General features: G+C 39.8%; 1 protein-coding gene across 1 annotated transcript in view; it reads left to right on the top strand.

The window, feature by feature from the left end:
- The window catches only part of LOC149226912 (actin-related protein 2/3 complex subunit 1A-like), a 314210-nt gene that overhangs the window by 221337 nt on the left and 78910 nt on the right, over positions 1-13963 (top strand). The window lies entirely within an intron of this gene.

Raw genomic sequence — 13963 nt, 5'->3', positions numbered from 1 at the left:
AATCAAGTGCAACCTCTAAATTTGGTAGTTGCTCATCTCCTCATGGTACTTCTGCAAGCTTTGGAGGTAGAAGAACAATAGGGGATTTCCTTAATGTTGCTGGGAGGGATGATGTGGATGGAAAGATAGTCCGTTTTCTTTGTGCTTGCGGTGTACCATTCAATGTGCTTCGCTCTCCCTATTGGCATGAAATGGTAAAGGCCATCAATGAAGCCCCAAAAGGATACAAGGCCCCCAACTATGAGAAAGCTAGAACAATGTTATTAGAAAGAGAAAAAGCTAAGGTTCAAAGAGCTTTGACACGTTTTACAAATGAGTGGGTAGATTCTTGGGTATCCATTATATCAGATGGGTGGACAAATATTAGAAACCAACATTTGATAAATGTTCTTGGTGTTTCTTCTAGTGGTGCAGTATTTATTGCATGTCATGACTCCTCCATCACTGCATCTGCACAAAACATTGCAGATCTCCTATTGAAATCAATCAAAGATGTTGGTCTGAATAATGTGGTTCAAGTGATCACAGATAATGCAGCAAATTGTAAGGCAGCAGGAAAAATTATTGAGCGTACTCATCCACACATCTTTTGGTCTGGGTGCCTGGTTCACACATTGAACCTTTTGATGCATGATATTGTGAAACACAAAGAATGTGGGTGGATTGCTGAGGTTTACAGGAAAGGGAAGCAGCTCATTAAATTCATCACAGGGCATACAAGGGTAAACTACTTCTATGGCACTTACTCCAAGTTGCAATTGCTTAAAATTGCAAAGACAAGATTTGCTAGTTATTACCTCACCTTTAGGCGGCTAGTGAAGGTGAGACAAGCTTTAACTAATCTGGTGTGTGCTGAAACATGGGATGAAATTAACACTGACACAGATGGTGCTAATGCAGTCAAGGACACTGTTCTTGACAGTTACTTTTGGTCACAGGTTAAATATGTTTTGCAATTCACCAAACCAATTTATTACATGATCAAGTTTGCAGATTCAGATCGACCAGTAATTGGGGAGGTGTATGAGCAAATGGATAGCATGTTGGGGCAGATTAAAGACATTGTTGAGCCTAGAGATACCACCTTGTACAATTATATTCGTGTAGAGGTGCAAAACTGATGGGAAATGCTAAATATTCCATTGCATGCATTAGCATATGTTTTGACACCTAAATACTATCATCCATCATGGCTTTCAACACCAGCACCTGGGGGGGGAAGCAGGAGAAAACCACACCAAGATAAAGAGGTTCACGAAAAATATATGGCTGCATTGAGTAAATTAATCCCTGATGAGGAGGACGCTGCATTGGTACGGAGACAGGTGAGCAACTATACGCTCAACACTGGTCCATTTGGGAGCATGCATGCAATTAAAGATCGAGAGACTTTTTCTGCTCTTGAGTGGTGGAACATGCATGGAGGGGGTACTCCACTTCTACAGAGTTTGGCATTGTGGGTGCTATCACAGGTGGTAAACACTTCTTCTGCAGAGAGGTGTTGGAGCTCTTATTCTTTCATCCACAGTGTTAAAAGGAACAGGTTGAGTTTAGACCAGGCAGAGAGCTTGGTTTATGTTCATTACAACTTGCGATTGTTGTCCCATTACTGTGAAGATGCAAAGTCTAATAAAGACTTGTTGATTTGGGACAAGAATCCAGAGGAGCCCAATTTGGAGGATGGAGTGTTGCGACTAGAGGAATTAGAGGATGCTCTTATCCAGGTATGTCCATTGTGGTATGAATTTTCCAATTTTCCCTTATAAAGCATTTCTCTAATTCATGTTTTTAATTTTTTTGTTAACTAGTGTTTTTTTTTTGCATGAATTTTTTGAGCGATTCTAGGATGATGATGACCGTGTTGATATGCCACCACCCCCACCCCCATCTGGTCCCTTGGTTCCTAGGTTCCATGGTTCAACACCAACAGCAGGGGGTTCTTCTTCATCAATTTCAGTGCCACGACTTACACAGGCACCATCTTCTTCATTGCCACCACGTGGAGGCCCGCCACCACGTTCTATTCGTGGTGGAAGGAGGAGAGATTAGTAGATATATTCACAATCTACTACTTTTTGTCATAGATTACTCATTAGACTTGTAGACTTGTGAATTTGAATTTTGAACCTTTTTGGCTTGGCGGTGACCAAGTGACATATTTTGTAAACATTATTATTTGAATTTTGGACATGACAAATGTTGACAGTTGCTCACTTGCTAGATAAATCATAATATGCTCTATGTTTTATGTTTTATAATATGCTTAAATGTTTTATGTTTTATAATATGCTTAAAAATTTGATGTATGTTTGTAATAGCTAGAATATAGATGATTGTTGTACATACTAGTAACTACAATGGAATCATGGATGCCATATCTATCTTGATTTATGCAAAAATATGCATGTTTTCATGTCTTCTACAATTAATTTGGTATTTGGGATGTTTGTTTTGAGTATAAATGCAAAAAAATATAAATATATATATATATATATATAGCAGACGCTTCCGTGGACGCTTCGCTTCCTAGATTTTTGGAAAATGACGCTTCTGCGCTTCCGCTTCGCTCCCACTTCGTGCAACATTGGTCTCGACTCTCCGTGAAGAGGTGGTATCAATATTGTCCAATGAGATGGCTTCCACATCAGTAGGTTTCTGAAGTTGTCTCACCCACAATCGAAGATTGTAGTAGACGTAGACCATGTCATTGAGGCGTTGGGACTCCAATCTGTATTAGGGTCATAGATTGTAAATTAGTACTTAGAAAATTTAAATATTAAAATTAATCAAATGAATTCAAAAAATTTAATTTGAAATCTTTTTACCTGTTGCGCTTTTTGCTATGTATTTTGTCAAATACACTCTAGTTGTGCTCACACCCAGAGGAACTGCATGTTTGGCTGAGCACTCGAATGGAAAGCTTTTGGAGATGGGGTACTCTGGCACCATAGCTTGTCCACCAAGCATCTACAAGTTAAAAGAAAAATGAGAAACATAAAAAAAAACATTGAAATTCTAAACTTGAAAGTTTGAAACAAACTGAAGCTTACCTGGAATTTTGGTCGTCCTATTCTTAATAGCCATGTTAAAACCAAATGTGCCACCTCCCATCCTATAGACGTCCATTTCTTTAGAAATCTCTTCACGTTCTTGCTCAGATGACACCATCCGCTCGACACAATTGAAGAATCCATCCATCACCTCGACATCAAATCTGAAACCACAGGCGTAAGAAAATGCAGGGTTGAGGTAGATACCTGCAGCATGAATGGGGCGATGGAGGGTATTGTTCCATCGCTGATCAATCACTCTCCATATGACCTGTTGTTTCTCTAACCCCTCGTCTCCCTTATCTACATAATAAGCACGAATGGCTTCTTTGACCCTATCCATGGCCTCATACAAGTAGCCCATTGCGGGCTTGTCTCCATCAACCAACCGAAGAACCCTTACCAAAGGTTCTAAAATGGTACACACCTCCTCTACTCTTGCCCAAAAGATCTGATCATATGAAACTAGTCTGCATATGCCCTCTCCCTCTGGTTTGCGGCTAATAGATAAAGAACGCCAATCCGTTGAGAGAAACATGCTCTTCACATCCCACATAGAATTCAATAGAGATTGAAGAGATATGAAAGCAGTGGCAAATCGTGTAATGGCAGGACGCACCAACTCTTTGTTGTTGGTGAATCTTCTCATCAAGCTAAGCACAGATGCATGATTATATATAAATTTTGTTATGCTCTTGGATGACTCAACAATATCCCTCACAGTAGGAATCTTACTTATATCCTCCAACATCAAGTCAATGCAATGAGCAGCACAAGGTTTCCAAAACAAGTTAGGATATCTCTCCATAAGCATCTTGCCAGTTGCAAGTTGCAACATAATTTGCAGCGTTGTCTGTTATGACTTGGACAACATTGCTTGGGCCTACTTCCTAAATGAAGATGTCCAACAACTCACATAATGTACGTGCATCTTTAATGTGTGCAAATGCATCAACAAATTTCATAAACATTGTCCCCTTGGGACAACTAACCAAGAAGTTAAGAAGGGTCCTACCCTTCTGGTCAGTCCAACCATCTGACATGACTGTGCATCCAGTTTGTTCCCATGATGCCCTAAACTCCGCCAATCTAGCAATGCAATCAGTGTTTTCATCTTGAAGAAGAGACCCTCTCAATTCTGCAAAGGTGGGGGCTTTGTACCCTAGGCCAACGACAACAACAACATCAAACATAGGTTGGTAGAATGGGTTTGTCTTGGCAATGTTGAAAGGAACATCACTCCATAGAAGACACTTACTGACAAACCTGTCAGCTTCTGCCTTTTCCTTCTTTTCATTGCCGATTTAATCCCAGGTTGTGAACCAGCTGTTGTTCTAGGAACAAAAAAGATGAGATAGATGAGGGGCTGGGACCTATGGGTGAGGAAGGTGATGCTGCTGAAGAAGCACTGCCACTCTCAATTCCCCTCACTGTTGAGCCCCCTACAAGTTGGTTTTTTAGTGCTGCCCTAGTGTCCTTTCCGTCCTCTTTATCCATCAATGATTGAATGGTCCGTCAGATGATTTCTGGAGTTGTATTTGTGCAAAGTTCAACATTTTGCCCCGGAATTTGTCCCAAATGGAATTTTAATTTGTTGATACCTCCTGACATATGCTTGCCACACAACTTGCAAGTCAAATACATTCTATTGACCCCCCCCAGTTTCGGGTGTAATATCAGGTTCACCAAACTCCCACATAGCGTCCAAAATCCTTGGCATTTTGTTTTAAACTTTGAACTTGAATAATTTAATTTAAACCTGGGCACAAAAATAAATTGAAACAAATTAAATTGCTTCAGCCTTCAAATCAGCAAAATATAATTTATTAATTTGTATTGCACTCAGAAACAAATTAGTAAATTTAAATTACAAATTTACAATACATAGTAGCTATTTTGAAGTCACATGAACACTGCAAGTATCATCACATGAACACTGTCGTTATCAAGTCAATATACAGTCATTATGAGTTGGAAGAGAATCAATTCTTGCATGTTTATTCTCTCTTGTGAAGGGCTTTTGTGCTTTTGAGGATGGGTAGTTTCCCTAACTTTTTTCCTTCCCTTGTCTTAGGAGATGGCTTTGCATGAAGAAGAGGAGGATAGAAACAGGCAGGTAGAGTATGATCTGGATGAGTCTGTTGCTTGTCTATCTGAATTGATATTGTGCATGTTATCAAAAATGGGTCTTGGTAACTGAAGGAACTATTTTCTACTGATTTTGAAATCATCCATTGAACATTCTATGGCTTTTCACATTGTTAAGAAACTGTTCTTGAAACCACAATTGCGTAGATTATAAATTATAATACATATTAGTTATTACATATATGATATTACATATTAATATATTATACATATTACATATTAGTTATTACTGTTACATATTACATAATACATATATTATACATAATAGTAATACATATTATACATATTACTGTTACATATTATACATATATGATATTACAAATTTACAATGATACAATCCGTATTCCGCATAGCCATATGTAATACATATTATACATAATACATATTACATAGCCATATATTATATATTATACATATTACATATTACAATGAAACATACATATATATCTCCGGTTAATATGAAACAGGTATCTCGGGTTAATATGAAACATACCTTGGTCCTTAAAACAATGGCCTCCTCTCAGCGCAATGGAAAATGGAAAGTTGGAAACCCTTGTATCTCGATTCTCCACAGCAATGTTGCTTGGGAGCGGGAGCGGGAGCGAAAACGGGAGCGGGAGCGACCATTTTCAGAAGCTCCCGGTTTGGGAGCGAATCCGGGAGCGATTTTTTAAAAATATATATAATTTTTATATTTTCTAATTTTTGATACATATATGTCAACAAAAACATGTAGAATGATGAATTAGAAATAAAAAACATAAAAAAACATAGATTGATCATTGAACCATATCACATCAATCATCTAGATTCTAGAAATTATAATCGTCATCAATCATGTCCACAAGTTAGTAAAATACATATTACAACTGCAACATATTGAGTCTCATCATCATGAATCATGATTCATCAAATTCAATCTTAAAGTTTCAACTTCAAGCTTTCAAAATTGAAAATTCAATAACATTTATCATCATTGATCACCAAAGTTATACTTGTAAGCTAAGTTTAACCATTACAAGAAGTAATATCTAAGATATTTCTAAATCCTAACTTCTAACTGTTAACATGATATGAAATGTTATAAATTTATAAAATGAAACATGAATAATGAAATGAAATGAAACAACTTTAGTCTTTCACGAAGCATCATATTCATAATTCACATCATTACCAATGAGTTATAATTGCTAAGGCCCAACTTCAAACTTCAAATTTTCATTGTCACAGTGATATATTGTTTACAAAAAATATCATTATGATATGAAAGAGTCAAGAGTCAAGAGTCAAGGACTCAAAACTCAATAGTTATGAAAACTAAAGTCTAATAGAAACTAAAAAAGACAAGTAAACTATAAATCAGAATCTACATGTGGCCCTTGCCACGAGAGTCTCCAGGAGTATAAGCAGGTCGTGGTGGTCTTCTAGGAGTCTCCCGCACAGACCGACGACCAGAACTAGAACCTCCACGTGAGGGTGTAGATGGAGGTGGCGACAACAAAGGAACAAAACTCGGACCTCGAGCACTGCTACTGGATGGTGGAGGTGGAGGTGGAGGTGGCATGGCTGCTGCAGCTGCTTCATCTTCATCCCTTACAAGTTCCTCTTCCAGTTCTTCAATATGTACAATGCCATCCTCCAAATTGTCATCCTCTGGGTGATTGTCCCAAATTTTATATGTGGGATCCTCATAAGCCCGATCACAGTAATGACTCAACAACCTCAAGTTGTAGTGCACATAAACCAGGCTTTCTGCTCGGTTTTCATTGAGTCTATTTCTTTTCACATTATGTATGTAGCTGTAGGTGCTCCAACACCTCTCTGCAGAAGAAGTATTTACAACCTGTGAAAGAACTTTTTTTGCCAATTTTGGCAAAAGTCCATGCCCGCCATATATTTCCCACCATGTGAGAGTATCAAATCTATCTCTGTCGTCCATTGCATGGAATTTACCATACAAACCAGTGCCACTGAAGTATCTGCCTATTTCAAGGCGCACAGCTGCACATTCCTCCCTGTCAGGTACCAACTTTTCTAATGCTTTCAAATATCCTTTAGTTACCTCTGGATCTAAATGGGGTTTGGTCCTAACCCCACCCCCTGCTGCAGGTTGGCCCAACCAAGATGTAGAGTAGTATTTTGGCGTAAGGATATATGCCAAGCAATGTAGTGGAAGATTAAGCCTATTCCACCGTTCACACACACAATCATGAATCAGTTTGTACAAGTTGGGATCTCTATTATGAACAATGTCTTTTATTTCCCCCAACATGGTATCCATTTGCTCATACACCTCGCCAATCACTTGTTTGTCTGTATCTGCAAACCGAATCATGTGATAAATTTGCTTGGTGAAATCCAATACCTGCCTCACAGTTGTCCAAAACTGCCCATCAAGAGCGGCCTACTCCACCATTTCAAAACCTGCCATGTCAGCTACATTTGTAGCCCTTTCCTTTAATACCTACTGTTAGTGTCAGTCTTTCCAGCCTTCCTCCAGTGATCAAATATGCTCTTACAAAGTGGTCTCAGAGTGTCCAGGTAAAATTTTGTCATTTCAAAGAGTTTTCAAGCAAAATTTGGTCACTAGGCATTAGGTCTAGGGTTTGCTTTCACTTCTTCTAAAGTTGTCCAAATGTCGGTCCATGCAATCATTCAGCTGAGCCTATCATCATTCATAGGGTTGTCCTCATCATGACAGGTTCCATTGGGTCATTTTACACCTTGTTCATGCTTCAGTTGCACCTAGGCAAGGTCATTTCCCTCTCCTAGGGTTTTGAAACTAATTTCTCTTGGACGGTCAAATCATCGGCAAAACTTGTATCCTGATGTTCATACACCTTCCCCTATCATTAATGTACCTTATTAAACACTTCCCATCACTGAGATCCACCAAATTCCTCATTTTTGCACAAACCCTAGTTTCTTGCCACAAATTGGCAATTTTCTAGGCTAGGCCTGTGTTTTGCTCTTTTGGACCCCTTCCCCTCACTCCATCTCTAAGATTCCACTTTCCCTTGCTTCCTAAGATCCCTCCCTACTTCCCAAAATTTCCACAAGAATTTACAAGCCCCTCATCCCCTTCATTTCGCTTCATTTCTACAAAATTCCTTGTTTCACACATCAGGATAAGTTTTACTCAAAAGATGTTTCAGAGCAATCAAAGATGAATTTTGGAAAACTGAGAGAGGTTTTTGTCCACAACATGCCAAAGAAGAAAAACCTCCTTCACTTTTTACACAGGTGTCATGGTTTTAGAGAAATGTCAAAAATATCGTTGCCTCAGGAGAATCGAATGCACCTCTGGAGTGACCTTGAGAAAATCAAATTTTCTCCTAGCTTGATTGGTCAAATGAATTTCTTGATGAGTCAAATGATAACTAGACATAAATATATTTCCAATGAGTTATCATGAGCTCAATTTGGAGTTGAGGAACGCATTCAAAAGTTGACTGCAACAGCACTCTGCCTTGAGGCAGCCTCATTTGGCACATTTTGACCAGTCTTGGGAGATTTGATTTTTGACAAGGCAAATGAACTCCAAATTGAAAAATTCCAGTTGTGTTGAAAAGTAGACTCAAAGACCTTTCCAACGAGCTATCTTGCGCCCAATTTCGACACCGGGAAGGCCTCCAAAAGCCTCCTGCAAAATGCACTATGTAGCTGGGTGCGTGCTACGCATCAGGGTGGGCGCGCTACGCATCAGGCCACATTTCTCAGTGCAAATTTGCACGTGCGCTACGCACCAGGGGCGCGCTATGCGTTGGGTGAGGCGCGCTACGTGTTGGGATTTATGCCTAGAACTTTGCCAGAACGCACTCAAACACCTCTCCTCATGCATCAAATCACAACATTTTGAGAAAAAGAAAAAGTCTACAGTCACTTGGGCACACAATTGTATATCAGCATATATATTTGAGTTACCTTGTTTTTAAAGAACATGTCAGAGACCGAGACAGATTATGAGCAGGATTATGATACTGATTCTACACCGGAGGTTAGTGTGCCAAGGAGGCATCATAAAAGTGGCAAAAGTGGTCATCATCTCAGGGAGGAACCAAACTTGCTGATGTTGTAATTGAAGCAACTGGAGGTCCAGAAGTTGTTTCAGAAGGATCGGATCTTTGTAGGGATGGTGGAACATATGTTGTTGTGGGTCAGTACATTGACAATGGGAGTGTAAGCATAAATCCTCACCTCCTGATTAATCATAAACACATCACCATTAAGGTTTCATTGGGTTCAGATTTCAGCCATTTCTATAGAGGGGTACAATTTATGGACAAGAAATCACATCTACCATGGGATTTAGTGGTCAGCAAATGTTTTAGTCTTGAAGATGCAGAAGAAGCAATTGCATGTGTAGAAAAATTAGAAATATTCAAGGCCCTCTTGAAGCCTGCTGGAAAATAGTAAAAAGCAATATATGCAGGAGGATTCATCTGCCTGTTACCAAGGAGAGATGATAATTTGAAGTTTTAGCATCACTTATACAAGCATTTGCTTGAGTGGCTGTGGCTAGCTGCAAATTCTTTGCAGAGACTATAGGATGCTCACTAGATGTGTACAAGATTTAATTTGAAGAAATTGTGAACATTGCCAAGTGGCAAACAAAATTATCATTAGTCTATGCAATGCATTACAAGACCCGAAACCTAGTTTGCAAGGCGCGAATTAGGAGTCTTAAAGCAAAATTGAAGAAAGCGGTCAAAAGGCAAAAAGGAGAAAAGGAGCTTGATCGTCTTCGAATCTTGGCCGAAGCTTATATGGCTGAGCACGGTACTTGATTAAGGACCCCCAGCTCAAATTTCAAGAAATTTGGAGAAAATTTTATCAATTTTGAAATTTTTGGGTAAATAACAGGTTTTTAGGCTCAACGCGTAGCACGCCGCGCGCTACCCTGAAGATGGGGAGGTCCATTTCACAAAAACTCTACATTTTTGGATTTGTCATGACAAATTACACTTGCTCAGCCACTGCCAAGACATTTCATTGAGGTTTGGGCCCCCAAAAGGTCAAAAAACAAGCAAAAAATGACCTTCTGCCACTTTTTGGACACACAGGAAGCGGTCTTGGGAGATTGCATTTTTGGAGGGGCAAATGGGCACCAAATTGAGAAATTCCACTTGGGCTGGAGAACAGACATCCAGACCTTTCCAACAAGCCCACTTGAGCCTCATTTGGATGCCGGGAAGTGCCCCAAAAGTGGGCTCAAAGGCGCGCTACGCGTAGAGAAATGGCGCGCTACGCATCAGGGTATTTTCCAAGCTTTTCATCTTTAGCTCAGGAAAACGCAGCCATTTGACCAGTTTTGACTTTTGGAGGGATTTTTCACCTTCCTTGATGTAATTAATGAAATTTCATGTTGACATGACACTTATTTACCTATTCTAGAAGATTCATTCATAAAATAGCAAAAAATTAATGAATGAATTGGTTTCCTAGCTTATAGAGGCAAGTTGTTTTGACTGCCTAGATTATAGTGCTTTGTTTAGAATTGGTTGAAACAGCTCTTAGGATGATGAGCTCGACCCCTAGAGGCAAGGGAATGTGTTAGCTTGCCTATATTATGTATTTTCTTAGTCATTTTCATGGTTGGACTCTTGAGGGATAAGCTTAGACTGTATTACTCTTTGTATCTCTGCAATTTTGGCAAAGGAAAGACCAGGGTTTTGCAGCACTATTTGGGATTCCTGTGGTGATTTGTGTTGATGGTGTGTTTCTCTCATGTACTTGTAAGTTTGTTATGTGTATCATTTTCCTACTCTTCTTTTCTGCAAATTAAGTAAATGAAGTGTTAAGGTAGAATCAATGTTTTTAAAACCGGAACCGGTGACCGGACCGGTCCACCTAATGAACCGGTTTACCGACCGGAACCGGTCTAACCGGCACTGGTTTGGTCTAAATGAACCGATTTTAAAAAAATACATTAAATAATTAATTTTTAATGAAACAAAACTATTTTTAAGATGTAAAACCATGATTCCAAGCCAATAGAGACAAAATATGCAAAGTTTGCTCATTTATATACCATGTAAAGGTGAATACATCAAAATGGCACCGAGTGCAATACATATCATCAACAAAATAGCAAAATACATAACAAATGAGGCTCTAAATGGCCTATAAAGTCCAAAAACATTGCTGCAAGCTATGAGGTCATTGGCCTACTACAAGTCTACAGTATACACATGATCAATCGTCAAGTTCATTACCACTACTAGTAGTAGACACAAGATCATCATCAGGAGCTACATAGATATCATCTGGTTCAGAGTCTGAGGATGCCTCAGCGTGATCTGCAACCTCAGTATCAATGCCACCAATGACAATAGAAGTGGACCTAATGGAAGCACGAGTTTGTCGACCTGCATGACTAGTGCCTTCCATTGGTTCCTTGCCTTTCCTTGATGCCGCTATTGATCCTGGTTCTGATGCCACCACATAATCTGCTTCATCCCCCGCCAAAGCCATGTCGATATCAAAATCAGCCTCAAACACAGGTTCTTCAGTCTCCTCCACCCATTCTGATGTTGGATCAATATCGTCCAACACAATGGGATCTAGATCAGGAGTTTTTCTTATCATTTGGAGCTCTAATTGCATTTATTGTTTACCCCCAAACCATGAAATCCTGAAAACCATTAAGTCTGCTGAATTTTGAGTGAAATCTAAAATTCTAGTTTCTCCATATGAAATCCAATGAGGTCGAAACCACTCTCAAACATCCTGAGTCATTTCATGGTAATGTTAAAAATTTAAGTAAAAGGATGAAAATGAAAATTAAAGGAAATGTCACTTTTACTTTAAGAATTTAACATTACCATTAATTGCCAACATTGTTAGGGTTGAAACACCCTTAGTCCCCCCCCAAAACCCCTCAAACACAGTCAAAAACATGTTTTTTTAACTTTATGGTGGTTGTGCCTAAAACCGGCCGGTTTAGGACAAAACCGGCCGGTTTGTAACAAACCGGCCGGTTTTGTCCTAAACCGGCCGGTTTTCACCGGTTAGGGCCAAAAATCGGGCAAATGAAGGGTCTGACCGGGTTTTTAGGCCGGTTCGGACCGGCCAGCTAGCTAACCGGCCGGTTTGACCGGTTACCGGTTTTTCTGAGCGGTTTTTAAAACTATGGGTAGAATTCATGGTTTCTATGCTCTGCCTTTAAGTTTGCTTAATATCTATGTTTTCATCTGTTTAAGGAGAACTCTCGATGGTTTCTTGCTCTCCTTAGCTCCTCACCGGTCATATCTATCCATTCACTTATTTCAAAGGCATCAAGACAATCTCCTACCTTGCCCCAAAAAGACCTCTGCAAAAACTGTGTCTCATCCCCGCACCCAAAATTGTCGTGCTCAGTTTTCCAACAAAACCCTAAAAATTTAAAATCAAACTTTCCCTATCAGTTTACTAGCCTAAAATCAATGTTCTTTATTGGTCATCTCAGCGCTTTGAAGACCTTTTGCCGAGATAGACCCGTAGAGAGCCCTCTCCTGTCCCCGTAGGGCTAGCTACGAGGCTAAGTGGTTTGATGTTGCCTTGGATTTTGTCTTTTTCAGCCTGAGGCCAAATTCGAGCGCTAACACCTACCAATGTGGACTTGATACCATGCTAGCTAATGCCTCTCTTACCTTCAAAAGGCGCCTGAAGGTGAGGTAATAGCTACCAAATCTGGTCTTCGCAATCTTCAACAACTCCAATCTCGAGTGACTGCGGAAAAGGCCATGGGTATTGCTATGATTTGTAATAAATTTTATCATTTGTTTGCCTTTCTTGTACAAATCACCAATCCATTGGTATTGTTCATTTTTGTTCTTGACAATATCATGCAACAGAAGGTTCAATGTGTGAACCAAACATCCAGACCAAAATATGTTCGGGTATTTATCCTCAATAATTGCCCCCGCTGCCTTACAATTAGGAGCATTATCAGTGATGACTTGGATGACATTGTATGGGTCAATACGCTCAATTGTTTCAAGTAATGCTTCTGCAATGTTGATGGTGGTCTTGAACTTGTCTGAGTAATCATGTGCAGCTAGAAAGATGGGACCACTAACAGACACAGCAAGAACACTTATCAATGGCTTGCCTTTCACATTTGTCCATCCATTAGATACAATGGACACCCCATGGTCAGTCTAAGAACTTGTCATTCTATTCAAAGAATGTGATATTTTTGCTTTTTCATGATCAAGGCCAACGGTTCTTGCCTTGTCATACCTAGGGCTCTTGTATCCTTTAGGGGCATCATTTATGGCAGAAACCATTTCGTGCCAATAAGGTGAGCGAAGAACATTGAATGGTATCCCACATGCATAGAGAAACCTGTAAACCTTTGAATCCACATCATTCCTACACCCCTCATCAAGGAAATCTGCTATGGTTCTACGCCTTAAAGATGATGACCTTGTGCCTCCGTATCCACTGCCTTGGGAGGATGCTGAAGGAGTTCTTTGTGAGTGTGAGCTTGGTTCAAAGAAACCCCTTGATTTTTTTGATCTGTGTTGGGCGTCCTCCTCTTCTCTTATGTATTTGGCTCTATCCGCCACTGACACCGCTGTACAAGTTTTGATTCCTATTTGTTTGTCTCCATCCCATGGCCTTTTCTCGCAGAGGTGTCTTCTAGCACGGGTGTATGAACCTGTGTAATCAGTGTTGCAATGGGGGCAATGAAATTTAGTGGTTCCACCCCCTCTCCCTGTTTCAGCCCTGTTAACATATTTCCACAATGGAGTTTGGTCTTGTTTAGTTTTTTGAGGGTC

Source organism: Pinus tabuliformis, chromosome J (assembly GCF_031772625.1).
Source record: "Pinus tabuliformis cultivar Carrire ecotype Pingquan chromosome J, CPIR1, whole genome shotgun sequence".
Lineage (NCBI taxonomy): Eukaryota > Viridiplantae > Streptophyta > Pinopsida > Pinales > Pinaceae > Pinus > Pinus tabuliformis.
Note: the sequence above shows the minus strand (reverse complement) of the source record. Positions and strands in the feature narration are given on the sequence as shown.